The sequence below is a fragment of the Gracilinanus agilis genome, chromosome 4 (assembly GCF_016433145.1).
Source record: "Gracilinanus agilis isolate LMUSP501 chromosome 4, AgileGrace, whole genome shotgun sequence".
Taxonomy (NCBI): domain Eukaryota; kingdom Metazoa; phylum Chordata; class Mammalia; order Didelphimorphia; family Didelphidae; genus Gracilinanus; species Gracilinanus agilis.
In genome coordinates this window covers 52,789,084-52,808,994 of record NC_058133.1, presented here as the reverse complement: position 1 = coordinate 52,808,994, position 19,911 = coordinate 52,789,084, and positions in this window count along the sequence as shown.

Below are 19,911 nucleotides of genomic sequence, written 5' to 3'. Positions count from 1 at the left end.
GCTCATAAGAAGTTAGAACTGTCCAACAGTGAAATTGGCTGCCTGGGGAAATAGTGGGAGGTAGCATGTTTGTTTTTTTGTTCTTTATTGGACCTCATTATGCAAACTCTGGATGACCACTTTTATAGGATGATGGGGAATATATTCCTGTACAAATATAGAAGGAAAGAAACATTTTTAATTTCTTCCTAAATGCCAGGATCTCTGAAGTGATTTATAAACATTATTTCATTTGATCCATACAACATTCCTGAGAGAGGGTTTCTATTATTATCTAAATATTACAGTTGAGGAAACTGAGGCAGACAAATATTGCTTAGGGTTACACAGTTAGTAAGTGTCTGAAACTGGATTTGAACTCTGTTCTTCCTGTCTCCAGTCACCTGCTTGCTTAACTCCACCTGGAGTAGAATACATGGCTTCTTTAGTCCCTACTAACTTATAGCCTATAATTATTGGAATAATTTATAAGTTATTCTAGTCCTGAGATATAAAGTAAAAAAAATGTTGAGCATGACATGTTCATTTTCCCCAGACTTATTAGGTAAAGGAAGGTAAAAAAGACTATAGCAATTTACAAATGTAGGTGGTATGGTAGTTAGACTGTTAGATGTGGAGGCAGGAAGATTCGAATTTGGCCTCAGACACTCAACTAATTCTGCATTTCTGGACAAGTCAATTAACCTCTGTCTGCCTCAGTTTCCTTATCTGTAAAGTGGCAAATGAAAGAATTGATCTCATAAGTTTGTTATGAGTATCAAAGATAATATTTGCAGTGAATTTTGGAAATCTTAAAGCACTATATAAATGTTATCAATTATTATTATTATTTTACTTTATTTTTTTCAAGAGACCTAGATCTAAATCCATGAAAAGATCATGGGGGAATAAAATCAATTATTAATTGCTGATCTTAGTGTCCTCTTTAACTACCTTTACATTACAAAATGAAGTTGGGCTATGTTGTTCAAAACAATGAATAATTAGAGAAAAAGTCTGATCTGGCCAGTGCCTTTGGATCCTAGAATCATAGATTTCCTACCTGGAAAGACCCTCAGAAGATGTCTAACCAAGTGGTCCCCTTTCATCAAAGAGGAGCAGTGGTCTAGGAGTGACTTTCCTAATGTCACACTGATGCATTTATAAAGCCTTTGCTATATCCCATGTATTGCACTAAGCCTGCAAGACAAAAAGAAAAACAAGAACATCAACCTTGACCTCAAGGAGACCAGAGCTGACTAGCAGAGCTGAGATTCCCAACTAGAATATTTTAGCTCTAAGGCCAGTACACTTCACATTTATCCCAGACACATCTGGTAGAGACCATAAAAGTCATCCAGTCTAACTGCCACATTTGACAAAGGGAGAACCAGAGAGATGAAATCACTTGGCCAAAGTCAGTGCCAGAATAAAAATCTAGTCCCTGAACCTCAACATCAGTATTCTTGCCCCCACACCTACCACCCCCTGACATTGCATTCTGGAGAATTACAGGCTATTGTGGAAGGGGTTCAGATGGTCCTGATCAACTTGTACATTAGACTGCATCATCTTTGAGATTCCCTCCAACTCTCTGGATCTGACTCTGGGTACCAATTCTAAGCCATCCCAGAACTAGCATCTACATTCTCTCAAAAAGTGGTAGAGACAGAAACTCCCCCTCTATATACATATTCATACACATATACATGTACAACAGACATATACACATAAACAACCATGCATCTATAGGAAATATGTCTATATGCACATTTATACAGTGCATACAATATATAGATGCATAGCTGTGTGTGTATGTGTACATATGAAGAGCTATATTCAGAAATTGATATCGATATAACTCTGCCACATTTAATATACAACATTTCATAACAAACACAATCGTTATATCTATAACTACATGGAATCTATACATACACACATATAGATATAGAAGTATTTCTTTGTATATGTGTGAATAAACACAAGCATACACCAATCGTACACCTTCCATGGGGAGGTTTGCAAATCATTTGCCTTCTTTCTACTAGGAAAAAAAAAGTCATAAATGTTATTAGTCCCTACATGCTCTGAAAACTCTTACAGAATTCAGAACAAAAGGGGAAAATGCCTGCAGATGGTTTTTATCTGCTTAAGACTTCTAGAGTGATGTAGTCATTTCACAAACCACTGCTTAGCAGGAAATGATTTTGAGATGGATGTGAATGGACAGCAAAAGCTTAAGTGGGTGATCTCAATCTGAGAGGACATGGTACTGAGGAAGCCGAGTTCCAAGCCGAATGCCTTTCTATTCAGCCTTTTTGGCTTGCAATGATAAAAATGCTTTATTCCAAGCATATGGTATATACATGTCAAATAGCCAAACTGTAAATATGTACTGAGGGGCACAAAGAGGAGAAAGAAAAAGGTGACAAAATATCCTCATGAGGGCTGACTCTCATTCCTCCAGTTGCCAGTCATTGAGAAATTCTTTTGTACTCAATAGATATCTAGTGATTGAAGGACAACGAAACAAATTTTAGTAAAAGAATGTGATGGAATATCACTACAGCATATTTAATGATTAACATAAATAAGAGAGAAAAGCATGGGAAGACATATCAATGAATACAAACTGAAATAAAAAGAACCAGAAAAACAAGATAGACATAGATAGATAGTCAGACAGATAGACAGACAGACAGATAGATAGATAGATAGATAGATAGATAGATGGATGGATGGCTAGATGAATATATAGATGGATGGATGGATGGATGGATGGATGGATGGATGGATGGAGGGGTAGATGGATAAATGGGTACATACATACATACATACATACATACATACATACATACACAGATACATAGATACTGTTATGCTGAGAATTGGAGATACAAATACATTGCAAGCAAGATCAGATCTTGCCCTAAAGGACTCATTTGCTTGTAAGTATTCTACTAGGGAAGGGGTCTTAAATCATGTGTGTGTGTGTGTATGTATGTGTAATGATTCATTTTTCAGTTTGGTGAGACCTATAGAATTCTTTACTGAATAATGTTTTTGGGTGCATAAAGAAAAATTCATAGGATTATAAAAGAAAACGAATTATATTGAGAAAGTCATTAAAATTAAAAGAAAATGTGTAAATCAGGTTAAAAAGCTGTGTCATAAAGGAAGATGTTGCATAAAGGTCAGCTGAAAAGCAGTGAGTAGTAGTAGTAAGTGGGAAGGGTGGAGATTTCTAACCCTACCCTGCAAAAAAAAATAATAATAAAAAAGGAAATTTGGCTATTGTACTCAAGTGCCCCAGGGGCAGAGTGAGCATTAGCAGAACTCCAGGTCAAAGTTAGAGGGTGCCTGATCTGAAGCAGGCCAGTGATGCAAATAGAAAGAAAAAGACAAACACATTTTTAAAAAGCGTAATTAGGTTTTACACTGAAGATGAGTTGACAAATTCCACATCACCTTCTTCTTTTCTTTACAAAGACAAAAAACTATGGCTGGGGAATCTAATACATAGTGCTAAACACAGTTGATGTGTTCATCAGTCTTTTTCTTCTTTAAAAAAATCTCTCAACCTAATTGGTTAAGTGAGAGAGAGAGGAGAGGCCTATTAAAAATAAATGTGATTAAAATAAACAGTATCAATAAAACAATATTAAATTATTTTTTAAAACAGTTACTCTATATTTCACGAGTGTTCATTTCTTGGTTATGTGGCATATTTCTACTCCCTAGTGTTGTGGGAACTTGTTGAATACAGAGAATATTTCATTTTTGTCTTTCTTTCACTAGGTCTTTACACAGTGTCTAAGACATAGTAAGTATTTCATAAATGTTTGTTGAATTAAATTGTTGAAGTTTGCATGCTTAGCACAAATCCATCAGTGCTACTAAAATATTTAAAATATTAAAGAATAATTTATTTCATCAATGTGGTTTTCTACACACTTCAACCACCACTGAACATAATGTTAACATCTTGAAAGTAGTAATTCTTTCCTTTATATTATTTTCATAACCTAATATAGTGCTTAGCACACATTTGGTACTTAATAATTGCCTACTTTCTTATAAGTATATATAATATTTTAAACAAAAATATACATATGCATGCATATATACATATACAATGTATACATATACATACATATGATTTGAAGCGTTTTTATTTTAACAGCAGACATCTGTCTTCTAAGATTATGTTTATCTTCTTTGCTCCTTCTTGCTTACCAGTCTTGTTATTAGATATCCAAATCTGCAAAGTCAGAGTCAAAGTCATACCTCCTTTAACACCTTCATTAAAACACACAAATACAGATACACTTTATATTTAGTAGAAAGTAAATAAAGGTGCTCTGCTATTTATGAGATCTACCATCTTTATTTTCTCTTTTATGAGACGTTCTTACTCAGTTCCTAACTTGTCATCAAAAGTAAGCCAAAGTTATATGTGACTATAACAGAAGTTAATAGCCCAAGAAATTTGGGTTTGAAACAATAGCTAAATTAAAAATGATTTCTGTTTTCTATTTCTATTTTCTATTCATGTGCCTTCTAGGGTACTAATCAAATCTTCTTTAGAAACAAGGATCATTTGCTTTAAAATTTATCTGACCATTTTTACTGGGGAAAGGAAGGAAGAAGAATTCCAGCAGATACTTAGGGTCATGAGGGTTTGGGGAGTTGGTTATACATGAGTCTGATAGCCAAGGAGAGGTGGAGGAATCACTGAAGTTAAAATACAGTCATGGAGTGCATGAAGGAAGCATCCTCAGAGGTTAGAGTGAAGAATACAGGAAGAAGATGTCTGGAGGTGATAGTGATGGTTTGGGAGACTCAGACAAACACATTATTGAGATAGACTAAAATAAATATTTCTAAATGAGAATTTGGAGTAGATCTGAAATGTCTGTTTACGGGTGTTCTGCAGGCTATAATATCCATGTTTAGCAGAAAAAAAGAGTCACCTGGCTTGACTGTGCCTGCACCATATTAGATTTTATGCACAGCAATTAAATTCCCCTCTGAGCCATCTGGTTTATTGGTTGTTTTGATTTAGACTTTTCAGCTTGTCCTCCCAATTTCCCCATACTGGGCCCAGCTTTTTTTAGTTAGTTTTTCATACAATCCCAGCATGTAATCTTTCCAGAAAACTCTATAGTGGTTTTTTTTGGTACTTTATTTCATACTTTAAAAATATTCCACTTGGTTTTTGGACCTCACAAGTCAATGTTTATCCCATCAGTCTATTCCTTCCCTTACACTGGAAGATGCCCTTAAAGGTAGGCTATCCTACCTAGGTGGTTCCTTTGCTTTCTTTCTGAAGAGATGGTGTTACTGTCACTAGACTTACACTTAAATATTTTTTCTTTCTCTAATTCTAGACTGGCAAGAATTCTCAACTTAAGTACAAATATTTTGGAGGTTTTTTAGTTGAAACCTTGTTTAAATTATAAATAATCAAGACTCCATTTCGTTTATGCATCTTCATTTTTAAGTGACCTACAGTGAGTAAAGAAGATAAGAACTATAATACTTCATCTTCAAATTCTTTTTTAAATGAGCTTTTTCAGGTCACAAATTTAGAGTAAAATTCTCAAAGGGGGAAAAAAAGATCTTCCTTTGGATAATTATAATGGAAAAGTCTTGAATGGGATATAGGAATAGATGATAGATTAGTCTCAGGTCTGTCCTTATCAACCTGGATGAGTGTGAATAATTCATTTCATCTAAGTTTCCTTATCTATAAGATGTAGGTCTTGGATTAGATGTGGAAAGGTCCAATGGGTTAGCTCAGAAGGCAAGGAATTCTTAGAGTAATTGTGGAGAGAATTCTGCTTCAGGGGACTACCTGACCTTTTGATCACAGACCCATCATCCTGTTATGGGATTTAGAATTATAGGGGACCTTGCAGATCCATATCATTTGTTTTCAAGAAGGGGAAACTGAGGCCCAGCAACCTTATATGACTTGGCCATTGATACTCCAAAAGAGCAAATTCAGATCTTTCTCTCTGAATACAATATTCAATTCATAGTAGACCATGCAGAGGCCTCTTTTAGTCATTAAGTTTTGTGACAGTGTTGGCTTCTAGGACCTCCTAGATCCTAAATTATATTTCACATATAATTTATTTTTCATTTAGACTACATTTTCTAATGTCAAAATATTTGATAAAGCTTTTTTTTTTGGAAAAAAAATCAATCTAGATATCAAAACATTGTGTGACAGACTTTATCTTTTATTATTTTTCTTGAAAAATAAGTCACACAATCAGCTCCAACAAAAAGAAATGGGCCATGGTTCTTTGCTCTTTTTAATCTTATACTAGAAGTGAATTTTACAATGAAAATAAGATATCGATGGTTTTGAATTAAGTTTGTTACCTCACACACAACCCACAAACTAAATAATAGGGGAGTAGAGGGCTGGTCTTGAGGTTAGGAAGACACGAGTTTCAGTTCTTCCTCTGATGCACACAAGCAAAATAGTTAACTTGCCTCTAACACATAATTGAATGACTATCTCAGGCCCCAGTTAACTCTCAAAGAATTTAAGTTAGAGATGAGTTACTAAATTGTATCAGTAGATGGAATATTCACAGTGGTAACTCCTTATACAGAAGAAAATAAAGGCCTGGATCAAGTAATCAATTATTTAAAAGAAAAAGTTTCTAAAGAAAATGCTTAATAGGCAATCGATTGAAGGGATTAGACCTTTATCTTTCTTAAATTTTCCATGACTTGTATTGACTTTTACATAAAATCATATATAAATATATTTAATTTTTCTTTGTTTTATTCCATATTCCTCTCCCCAAATACATTTATTTTTATTCCACTAAAAACCATTTATCAAGCATCAAACATGTGTTAACTGTTAGAAATATAAAGACAAAAAGAAAAAAAGAAAAATATAAAATAGATGTTGCCCTTAAGGAGCTTACAGTTCGCTAGGAGATAGAGCAGGCAAGCAGAGAAGTAAATGTGATTTGAGAAGAGATAGAAGAGCTAGGCATATCATAAATACTATAGGCACCTCAACTAAGCATTGAAGGAAATGAAGATAGAAGATAGGAGAAAATTTATTCCAGACACCTGGGACTATTTCTGACAAGACAAGGAGGTGGGAAACAGAATACCAATTTCAGAGAAACTAGAAGTAGGTACCTTTGACTGGAATATAGAATAGAAAAAAGAATATTCATAGGAAATATGCCTGTCAACACAAGTAAGAATCAGGTTGTGGAAGACACAGGGCTTACAAAGACTATGCCAATGAAACATAAGTTCTAATATGTCTTAACAAGCTGGAAAATTTCAGATTCAGACACTGGAACAGATTGTTATTGTCAAAAAACCACCCTAGTAAAATGTGGAGTTCAGTACCAAAAGTTTAGTGAGGTTAGGAAGACTTGAATTTGTGAAGAGATGTAAAAATAAGCCTCCACAATACTCCTGTGTGGCAAGACCCAGATTAAAATATAATTAGGAAATATTGAACAAAATATTTTTAAAAAGAATTTTAAGGTGTTTTCTAAGACAGTATGCAGCTACAAATATAGAATAGTGGCTCATTTTATTTGACTTAGAAATCCCTGGTTTGGGGAATATGATAGAGGGAGTGTGCTGGCTTTTAACCAACTGTTTGCCAAAGTTTTTCATATGATTCTTTTTGGAGAATTATAGAAAGAAAACTAAATAGCCTACTGCATGGACTATACTTACACTACAAATCTAACTAGCAGTTAAACTCAAAAGATAACAATGGTTTCTTCTTCCCTCAGGATTCTAGGTGACACTGAGATGATGGAGGGTGATTTTTCTAGTTCTATGGTTTATAAGGATGGAGAGAATTGTACAGTTAACATTAAAATTTTAAACTGAAAGTTAAAATGGCTATTTTTAAAAGAAAAATTGAGTTCCTAATGTATTCCTTTCCCAACTTCCCTTCCACTTCATTGAAAAGACAAGCAATTTGATATTGATTATATATGTGAAGTCATAAAAATTCCATATTATCCATGTTGTCAAAACACAAACAAAAACAAGAAAGATAAATAAAGCATTCAGACTTCAAGTCTTTCTCTGGAAGTGGATAGCATTTTTCATCATTGGTTCTTTGGGATTTTCTTCGATCATTCTCTTGATCAGAGTTACTAAGTCTTTCATAGCTGAACATCCTTCCAGTATTTCCATTACCATTTATAATATTCTCCTTATTCTATTCACTTCACTTTGCATCAGTTCATATATTTTCCCAGGTTATTCTAAAGCCATCCTTCTCATCATTCCTTATAACACAATGGTATTCCAGCACAATCACATGCCACAACTTGTTGAGCCATTCTCCAATTGATGGGCATCCTCTTATTTCCAGTTCTTTGCCATCATCAAAAGAGTTGCTATAAATATTTTTGTACAATCCTTTTCCCTTTACTTTTATCTCTTTGGGATGAAGACCTAATAGGGATATTAGTGAGTCAAAGGGCATTGACCATTTTGTAGCTTTTGGGGCATCGTTCCAGATTGTTCTACACAATTGTTAGACTAATTAAAATCTATATCACCCGTGCATTAGTGTCCTAATTTATCTACATTCCCTCAGGGTAGTGTTCTCTACTAACTTCAGAGAAGTCAGTTGGAGAGAGGACTGAAGTAACAGCTGAACTTTAAGAAAATCACCATAACTATCAATTATTGGTTTCAATTGACAAAATAAGTAACGGTTTACTGCTGTCATTATCCATGCCAACAGATAATTTCTATTGTAATTTTTTGAATGAAGAAATTTCTATTCAAGTACATATTAATAAACTCTATGGAAACTAACAACCAGAGTGTTAATTTAATTTAGTTTTTATAGTGCATTTCTAATACTGGATTCAAGATCCATGTACCAATGCTCTGCTTTCAACTTAAATCATATGAGGCATTTTTACTATTATTTTGTTAAATCAGGATTTTAGCATTTGCCGTAACTAGAAGGAAAATTCAGAAGTAGCATTTTTTGTGCACACAAAGACTAATTAAAATTGTACAAAATAGATAAATATCTAATTATGTGATGACCTTTGTGTAATAAGATTGTTTTAAGTTTTAAAAAATTGTCCTTTCTATTTCTGTCATGTTAACCAATAGTTGTGAGCCTGAGAATTGTTTTAATTTTCGTTTCTCTAATAAATTGTGATTTAGAGCTTTTTTATGTTACCACAGATATCTTTGATTTGTTCTTCTGAAAATTATTCATATCCTTTGACCATTTATAAACGAAGGATTTTATAAATTGACTCAGTTCCATATAAATTGGAGAAATGATACCTTTATTAGAGAAAGCGCTGTAAATTTCCCCCCAGTTTCCTATTATCCTTCTAAGTCTGGTAGCTTTAGTTTTGTTTGTGCAAAAACTTTTTTACTTTTATGCATTCAAAATAATTAGTTTTGCTTCCTGTGATCCTCTGTCTCTTGTTTGATGGTAAACTTTTTCCTTATCCATAGATCTAACAAGTATATTTTTCTATGCTTTCCTTGTTTACTTATGATATGAGTATTTATGCATAAATCATTTATCCAATTTGACCTTAACTTTGCATGCAGTGTGAGGCATTGGTCCTTGCCTAGTTTCTGGCCAAACTGATTTGCCTATTTTCCTAGCAATTTTTGTCAAATGGTGAGTTTTTGTCCCCAACTTGGGTCTTTGGGTTTATCAAACATTAGATTTGGTCATCTATTACTATATATTGTATAAATAATCTATTTCATTGATCTGTCACTGCATCTTAATAATTACTGCTTTATAATATCATTTGAAATCTGGAATTGGTAGATTATCTTCCTTTATTTTCTTGATATTCTGAACCTTTTGTTCTTCAAGATGAATATTTTTATTACCTTTTCCAGCTCTATAAAATATTTTTGGTAACTTAGTTGGCAAAACACTGAATAAATTAATTTACATAAAACTATCATCTTTATTATATTGGTTTGGTCTACACATAAGCAATTAATATTTCTCCCAATGTTGAGTTCTGACTTCGTGTGAAAAAAATTTTGTATTTGTAATTATATAATTCTTAGATTTGTTTTGGCATGTAGACTCCAACATACTTTATATTATATGTTATCTACATTATCTGAAGTTATTATAAATGAAATCCCTCTCTCCTGCTGGAATTTGTTGGTATTTAGAAATGTTAATGATAAATCATATACATAATCATAATATCAAACATAAATCAAATACATAAATGTGAATTTATTTTATATCCTGAAACTCTGTTGAAGTTAATTATTTCAACTTGTTTTTTTTTTTATTTGATTGTCTAGTTCTTTAAGTATATAATCATATCATTTGCAAAGAATGATAGTTTTATTTCCTCATTGCATATACTAATTTCTTTTTGGTATAGCTGGCATTATTAGAAAAAAAATATTGGTGATAATGGACATCTTTGCTTCACCTTTGATTTTATTTGGAACGCTTAAAGTTTATTCCCATTACAGATAAATTTTGCCCTTGGTATTCTAAAGATACTGCTTATATTTTAAGAAAAGCTCCATTGATTCCTATGCTTTCTTATGTTTTTAATAGGAATGACTATTATATTTTGTGTTTTCTATACTTATTGAAATCACAAAATGATTTTCATTATTTTTATTGGTCTAGTATGTGTATTGTTTTCCTAATACTGAACTATTCCTACATGCCTAATATAAATCCCAGTGTGATATTTGTAATATGTTGCTGTTATCTCCTTGTGAGAATTTAAAATTTTTTGCATTCATATTAATTTAGGAAATTAGTTTGTAGTTTTCTGTATATATATTTGCTCTTCTCGTTAGGTATAAAAACATATTTGACCCACTTTCTTTTGACTGATCATTTAAAAAATAAATTACTTTCCAGTTGGTTTTTAATCTATGCTTCAATAATTCTTTATTGAATATAATTTTACATTATAGTCCCAAAAGGGTGAATTTCATATTTTTCTCACATTAAATTTTGATGTTTTTGTGCTTTAGACAATTTTTGTGAAAGTATCATGTACAACTGAGAAAAACAAATACTCATTTCTATTCCCATTCAGTTACTTCCAGAGGTCTATTATACCTAACTTTTAAAGATTCTATTAATCTCCTTAAATTCTTTCTTATTTTGTGGTTAGATTTATCTAGCTTTGAGAGGGGAGAGTTGAGGTACAACATTAGTGTAGTTTTACTAAATATTTACTCTTAAAATTCTTTCAACTTTTCCTTTATGAATTTGGATGCTATGTCAATTGGTGCATATATATTTATTTTATTTTCTATGGTAGTATCTATTTAAACAAGATGTAGTTTCCTTTGTTATCCCTTTTAATTAGATCTAATTTTGCTTTTTCTTTGTATAAGATTATTATTGCTACCCCTGCCTTTTTTTTTTACTTCACCAGAAGCATAATAGATTTTCTTCTCCAGCACTTAGTATAACTCTGTGTGTCTCTCTGTTTTAACTGTGTTTGTTGTGAACAATATTTTGTTTGGTTTTGGTTTCTAATTCATTTCCTTTCTGCTTCCCTTTTAGGGGTCAGTTCATCCTATTCCCATTTATAGTTATGATTGCTAATTATGCTTTTCTTTCCATCTTATTTTCTTCTATTTATTCTTCTCTCTGTTTCTTTCTGTCTCTGTCTCTGTCTTTCTTGCTTCTGATCCTTGTCTTCTTTATCCAGCCTCATCTTAATCTCCCTCTTGCTCTTATCCCCTACTCTGTTTCCTTTTTGTTTGTTAGATTTCTATGACTAATTATGTATATACATATATCATTTTCTCCTCTTTGAATCAATTAAATATGTGATGTTCAAGTATTGCCAACTCCCCTCCCCATACACTGTGAAACCTCTTCCTTGCATGCATATTTTAAATGAGCAAATTTTCCACATTCTTTTCCTTTCTCTCTTCTCCTAGTGCATCCCAATTTCTTTTCTCTCGATTTTGTTTACATTATACCAACATAATTGAATTACTTCCATACTCTCTACTGAGATTTCTTTTAATTGCCCCAATAATGATAAAGTTCTTAGAAGTTATATGTATGTAGAAGCTATATGTTATATGTATTTAGAAAGATAAAAAATTTAATCTTATGGAATTTCTTATGTGTTCTCTTTCATATTTTCTTTTTAAATTTTTTCTTGGGTCTTGTAATTGAAAGTCAATATTTCTATTCATCTGTGACATTTTCATTAAGAATGCTTTAAAGTTATCTATTTCATTAACTAGCTATTATTTTTACTTTAGAGACTAAAATCAGTTTTTCTGGATAGGTTATTCTTAGTTGCAATCCCAGCTCTTTTGCCTTCCAGAATATCATATTCTAAGTCCTTCATTTCATTAATGTGGCAGCTGCTAAATCTTTTGTTATTCTGACTATGGCTCTACAGTATTCAAATAATTTCTTTTTGGCTGCTTGAAGTATTTTTCCCTTGACCTGGAAACTCTGGAATATGCTATAATGTTTCTGGGAATTTTCATTTGGTGATATCTTTTAGGATGTTATGGGAGGTTTCTTTTAATTTGTATTTTACCTTGTATTTATAGAATGTTGGGACAGTTTTCTATGATAATTTCTTGAAATATGATGTTGAGGATTTTTTCCCTATCACAGTTTTCAAGTAGTCTAATAATTCTTAAATTATCTCTTCTCAAACTATTTTTGAGGACACTTGTTTTCCAATGAGATTCTCCATATTTTCTTCAATTTTTCATTTTTTTACTTTGTTAGTTTCATTGATTCTTGATGTCTTATGGTATTGTTAATTTTCACTTGTTTAATTCTTATTTTTAAGAAACAATTTTCTTTACTGAGGTTTTATACCCCTTGGTAAACTCTTAACCAGGAATGTCTCCTGAACCCCTAAGATTAAAATTGATACTGTGCCTCAAGGCTCCTGCTCCCTTTGGATAACACTTTTCCTTAGGGTCACTAATCTCTTAAGACTGGAAGTGAAACAGTTTCTCCTGGTCATTGTTACCTTGGGTTTTCAGGCAATACTGTCTCTCAGGGTCTCCTCTCCTTTATAACTCTTACTGCTCTTCAGAATCCTGAAGAACCTCCCCACTCTTGACTGAAAGTCCTCTCTGCCCTTGAAACGTGATCTAGAAGTGGATATAGGCTATTGGTATTTCAAACAGCCAAACAGCATTTGGTCCTGAATTGAGTGCTAGCACAGAGAGTCTCTATAATCTCTTTCTGGCTAGTTATGAGGTCCCCTTAGTCTCTCTGGCTTGAGAGCTCCTGAACCTATTCCTACTTCTGTCCCCACCACCAAGTCTCACCAGGATGTTTCATTTCCATGGTCAGCTTCTGATCTTCTATTTCAGATCTCTCTTTCTGAACAGTTAAAAGTAACTTATATTGGAAAAATGTCTTGCTTTGACCTGTTGTTGACTCTATCATTCCAGAATTCAATAAGAGTTGATATGTTAAAGTTGTTTGGAGAAGAATGTTGTGATAGATTGGCTGCTTTCTCTACTATGCCATCTTGGCTCTACCCCCAGAAATCTGTGCATATGATTTTTATATAACTATTTACATGCTGTCTCCCCCCCCCCACTTGCAATTGAGATTACCAAGGACAAGGGATATTTTTTTGCCTTTGTTTACTTGAGGCTTAGCTACACACCTGGCTCAGAGGATGCACTTAAAAATATTTGCTGATTGATTTTGGAAAGGATATTTTTCTAATATCTAGAAGAATATCAAGAGGAAGGAAACCAGGAGGATGAAGTGCCTTAGGTTCATGTTATATGAGAACTATTGAAGGAATTAGGAATGATTAAATTGAAGGTAGAAAAGACTTATGGGGGACTTGATAGCTATCTCCAAGTGTTAGAAGACCTAACTCATAAAAGAGAATTAGATATGTTTCATTTGACTGAGTGTGCAGAGAGGTGGGAATTACAAAGGTAATAATTTAGGGATGATGATCAACTATGAATGATTTAAATATTATCAACAAGGCAAAGATCCAGGACAATTCCAAGAGACTTGATGAAAAAAGCTATCCAGTGCCATAGAAGGAACATGTAGAGTCAGAACATAGATGGAAACATATCATTTTTACTTTATTTCCTCCAAGACATTTTTGCTAGTGTAAGCAATATGTGTCATTTCACAATATGAAGAACATGAAAAAATGTATTAAATGATAACATACATACAGGTCTATATCATATTACCTAACTCGTCTTGAGGAGGGGGAGAGGTACAAGGGAGGAGTGAACATAGATTACAAAATGTCAGAAAATTAGTATTGAAAATTGTGTTGACATGAAATCTGGGTAAAAGAAAATTAAAAAACTCCTCAGACTGCTATAAACAAAGAATAATTAGGCATGATGTGAAGGAAAACTTGTTGTGGAGTATAAAACAATATTGTAAGAGTAAGAGCTATTGAAAAAGTTTAATGGATCATCTCAGTACATCGTAGGTTCTCTGTAACTGGATATATTCAAGCCAAATACTGATTGAATACTCCCCCAATATGCTTGTCAAAGTGACCTTTCTTAGAAAAATTTTGCAAGACAACTTTGGAAATTCTGTGATACTGATATATCAGAATACACAGAGGAATGTGTGCTCTGGTTCACTATTTCCACAAAGAACCAGGGAAACGTGTGGGAAGAACTTATTAGATGCATTACTTTTGCAGCTATGCTTGCAAAGAGAACACAAGACAGACAGGGATAGCACCAGTTTGTGCAAGGGAAGAGTCAGCATAGGCACCCAATTTGTCAGGATGAAACAGTCACTTCAACGTGAATAAGCCTGAATATAGGAGTAAGGAGTGCTGGGGATGACCTAAAAGGAGTTAGGCAAGCAAAAAGGAAAGTAAATCAGGCTAGATAGAAATCAATTAGAGGTATCAGTCAGGAAATCTAAGATAAAGCCAGGATGTCAAAATAGGATCAAGGATGCCAAGTGTATTTGAGATGGAAACTTGCAAGGTTAGGAAAGACTGTCTATAACAAGAGTTTTTACAGTGGCAAATTGCCCTGAACAAATCTTCACTGCACTTCACTCCTTCTCTATTGGTTGTAAGCAGTCCAAATTCAAAGGGGTTTTCATAAAGAATGATTTTTGGCTACTGGCAAAAAGTCACTTCCTAGCTCTCCTTTAAGTGTTTTCTCTCTCCATGAGAAAACACATTCTTTGAGGGCAAAGAACTGATTTTATTTTATTTTTTTTAATTTTGCATCTCTTGTAGTGAGCACAACTCTTGGCACATAGTAAATATGTAATAAATTACAAAATGCTTTATCATTCACTTATTCTCTGCCCCTTCTTTTTTATAAGAGCTAGAAGCTTCAAGGTGAAATGGGAAAAGAGGCTGGGTTAATTTTCAGGTGTCTTGGATACAAATTTTAATTTGCAACCCACCTTTTGACAAGTATCTCAATCTGTCTCTCTGCCTCTGTCTCTGCCTCTGTCCCTGTTTCTGTCTCTGTCTCTGTCTCTGTCTCTCTTTGTCTTTGTCTCTGTCTCATTTTTTGTGTTTCTTCATATCTTCTTTCTATTATTCAATAAAGACTCTCTCTAATTCAGAGAATTAGAGAATGACAGATATCAGAGATGATAGGAGACTTCCAATGCCATCTGTACCAGTTACCAATTAAACCAGAGTCTCCTTTTGTAAGATAGAAGTGTTCATTCAGACTTTTCTTAAAGTTTTCCAGTGACTGAGAACTCACTATCCTTAGAAGCAGCCCTTTCCACTTTTAGATAGTTCTAATTATTAGTTTGTTGATATTTTGCCTTTTTGCACCTTCCACCTATTGTTCCTAGGTCTCTGAACTGGTACCAAGGCAGCCTATTTCCTCTTCAAATAATAGATCTTCATATGCTATAAGGTAGCTACGATAGTTCACACAAATTTTCTTTTCTTCAGGCTAAACATTTCCATCTCCTCCAACCCATCTTCATATGGTACCAGTTGAAGGTTTACTATTATGGTTGTCTCCCTTTGACTTCTTTCCAAATTATTAAGTCTCTTCCTGAAATACAATGTTCAGAAGAAAACATAATACTCCAAATATAGTTTTACCAGGAGAAAAATGGAAGAACTATCATCGCTATAGTCCTGGATACTTTCTATCTTTTAATGTAGCTTAAGATTGCTTTAGATTTGTGGGCTGGGAAATCACGCTGTTGATCCATGTTGAATTTGGCATCCACTAACTGGCCTAATTATCATTATAGTCTCTACCATTTTATGCATCATTATAACAGAATTCCACTCCATTTTGTCATGATCATCTCATGCTTAACATTTTGCTATGTGTCAGTCTCTTTTTATTTTATAATACTTTTTATGAGACTTCATTATCATCCCGTAAATTTCTGAAGCCTATGAACTATCTCTCAGTAAACCTTCCTCTAAATGCTTATATAACAACCATGTGGACTTCTAACTTTATTTTATTCATAGTTCCTATGTCCACCATTAATTTTTAAAGCACGTAAAGAGTGGATATAAAAAAGGCCCATCACACAGTTAAAGACTTCAAACATTCACACACCTATCCAAAAATTCACTTATGTAACTCCTCTCTCTATATGCCCCCAGTTTCCATTTCACAAATCAATGATAATTCCTTTCTATGTATTTGTTTTTCTTTAAAAGAGACAAATATATCCCCCATGTTCCTCTTTTATTTTTTAAATCCCAGTTATTCTTTAACTTCTCCCTTAGAATGTAAATTCCTTAAAGGTGGAAACTCTCTTGCTTGCTTATATTTGCATCTACAGAATTTAGTACAGAGCCTAGTACATAGTAAATGCTGAATAAATATTCTTCCTTTCTTCTCCCTCCCATCTTCTCTTTGTCGTTCTTTTCCTTCTTCCTCGCTTCCTTCCTTCCTTTCTTTTCTTTCTTTTCTATTTCCTTCTATTGATCAATGCATCTATCTACATTAGGAAATTAATGATGTTTTGCTTCTCTACTATAAATTAAATAGAGGAGGTATAAAGAAAAAAATTATCCATATATTAAATTTAGAGGTTATGATCAAAAACATACTAGATTTTTTTCCAGAAAATGAGTTCCAATAGCCTCTAATGTTTCATGAGATGCAGAGCAAGTTACTTCATCAATTTTGTCTCTTTTCTTATCTTTCATGACCTGCTTTGTATGACTTGAATGTTGTGAACTTGATGGTTTTGTTTTGCTTATTTTTAAATATAATCTGTGAACTCATTAGTATAGGGAATTGACACTACCAACATAGTTTGACTTCTCTGTAACGCCTAGTCTTTAGTAGTTCCCTGAGGCATGGAGATGTTCAAATGTGTCCTTAGATAATGACTAGCTGTGTGACTTTAGCAAGTCATTTTAATTCTATTTGCCTCAGTTTCTTCACCTAAAGTGTGCTGGAGAAGGAAATAGCAAACTACTCTTTTATCTTTGCCAAGAAAACTCCTAATGAGGACTCAAAGGACCTGTAAATAATTGAACTGACTCAACAATAACAACACTAATCAAAGACTTTTAAATCTGATTTCCTTAACCAAGTCAGTTGCAAACTCATTGATGTTTTTCTTCTAGATTTCTCCACTCCAAATGGACATCCACAAACTAAATGTTGTCACATTTCCACTTTCCCTCTGCAATATCTTAGGACCTATTTGTTCTTGAATCCTTCAAACTTCCTGAGAGCTTATGCCTAGGTTAAAACATCCTCAGAATGTCACTATCCCTAGGAGCTGTGTTTCTTAAAATTACTCAGTCACTAGTTCATCTCTACTTCATCCTATACTTCCAAAGTCAAACTGATGCTAATGTTTAATCATTAATTTTATTTAATTTTTAATCAAATTTTTAAATTTATTTTTAATTTAAAAATTAAATTTTATTTAATCATTAGAAGAGCTTCAACATTTACTTTTGTTGTTGTTTTTGAGCCATTTCAAGACTGACACTTTTCCACCCCATGTCACATTCTTCTCCTCCTCAATCCCCCCTAAAAGGAATTCTGAACTTGTCCCCAAATTGTACTGTACAAGTGCTATAGTTCTGAATTTAACACCAACAAAAATCATAGCTGGAAGCAGATATTGGAGAAAGAAGATGATGGAAGCCTCTTACATTCTAGTGCTTCTGAGTTTGAATACCTTGCTGATTCTACCATCATTATCTTTATCATCAGTCCCTTCCCTATGTTCCTCTCCCTAAAAACTTTTCAAAGAAAACCTTTAGATTCTGTGAGGGATGAGGAGACCCTGACAGAGCCCAAGAAGAGAGTGGAAAGCATAATGAAAAAATCTGAATATTTAATCCTCCCCTTTTGGAAAACAAACAAATGAGTTCTAAGTGCTAGCAGTATGGATGTGGCAAGAAGAGACAGACGGATGACTCACAAGCTTTTTCACACAGGGTATATGGGAAGTGTGAGGTCTGGTTGGTGGCTTTCATCCTCATTTATTGAGTCTGTCTGGCTTTTCAGCTCTGGCTCCCTGCCCTTCAGGCTGCATGGCACTCCTGCTTAAAAAAAGAACTCTCCTGTCCTTGCTTTTCTCATTGCAACATGGACCATCTGCTACTGTTGTTTTGTAGTAGGCCACTGCTATGCCACACAGGTTCAAGCTCTGCGTCATGATGTTCTTATAGCATTTCTCAGCTCCATCTTGCCTGGGTTACTTCTACAGCAGCTGTTTTTATACTCTGTGTCATCTATCTTCTCTGCATGTCCAATTCCATAGTACTGAGATGTACTGAGGAGTTTCTGAGCTGGTGGATTGGCTGGGCTCCAAGACTTTGCTGTTGATGACTCGATCTTGCCATATGATTTTAATTAGTGTTCATGGTTGACACTGATGAAAAATTGTTCAAGGAGCTGAATGTGTGGTAGGGCCATTGCTCTCCAGGCCAAATGGGGAACTGATGACATATATGCCAATTCAATTCAATGGGCATTTATTAAACAACTCTTAAACATTTATTAAGTAATGGGCACTTTTTAAAAATTAAACAGTTATGTGCAAAGTGCTGTGTTAGATAAAATATGTGAGTGCCACAGTCTGTTTATAACTTTCTGAAATACGTGAGTTCTTGCTTCCTATGGTTTTCTATTGTGTTAATTAAAGAGCAGTTTAGAAGTTTATAGTTGATTCTTCCCTTGCCTCTAAGACATTATTTCCACTCCTTACCCCCACCTCTTGGCATCCCTAATTAGATAATAATACCATTGGGTGTTTAAGTCTGAAGGAGAGACTGTCATTTGACTATTTTTGTATCTTTAGCATGGGGCCTGATACATAATAGGCACTTAATAAATGATTGTTAATTGATTATTAATCTCTATTGAAGCTAAGCTCAAATGTATCTTATACAAAACTTCTTTTTTCTGAGTCTTCCAGATGCTAATGCCTCTCCAAGAAAATTATTTTAAATATATTATGATTATATATGTTCATGGCTTATAATATGTACATCCTTAGAGAATACTATTTTTTGCATGATTGATTAAAAGTAGAAACTGTTGCCTAGGTTAAGATCTGAATCACTATTAGCTTGAAATCTGCACAAAAGTAGAGATTCCCAGCCTCACTCCAATTGATGCAATCCCAGAAGATCAAGAAAACTGAAATGTATCAACCAATTAATTAATCTACCAAGAAAGAAACTGTGAGCAGTTTAATCAATATGGGAGGAATGGAGGGCTTTGATCATGGATGAAAACAAATGGTGCCAAAATAGGAAATGCTTTGGGATTGACTGAAAGAATGAGATGCATCTTTGGACCTTTGTAACATAGCAGAATAATTTGAAATTACACATTAAAACAGCAGATCATTGGAGTGCTGTTCCAATCCAATTGTGAAGAAGTTTAGGGGACAGAGGCTGGGGAGAGAGGACAGATTATCTTTCTTGGAGGAGAGAGATA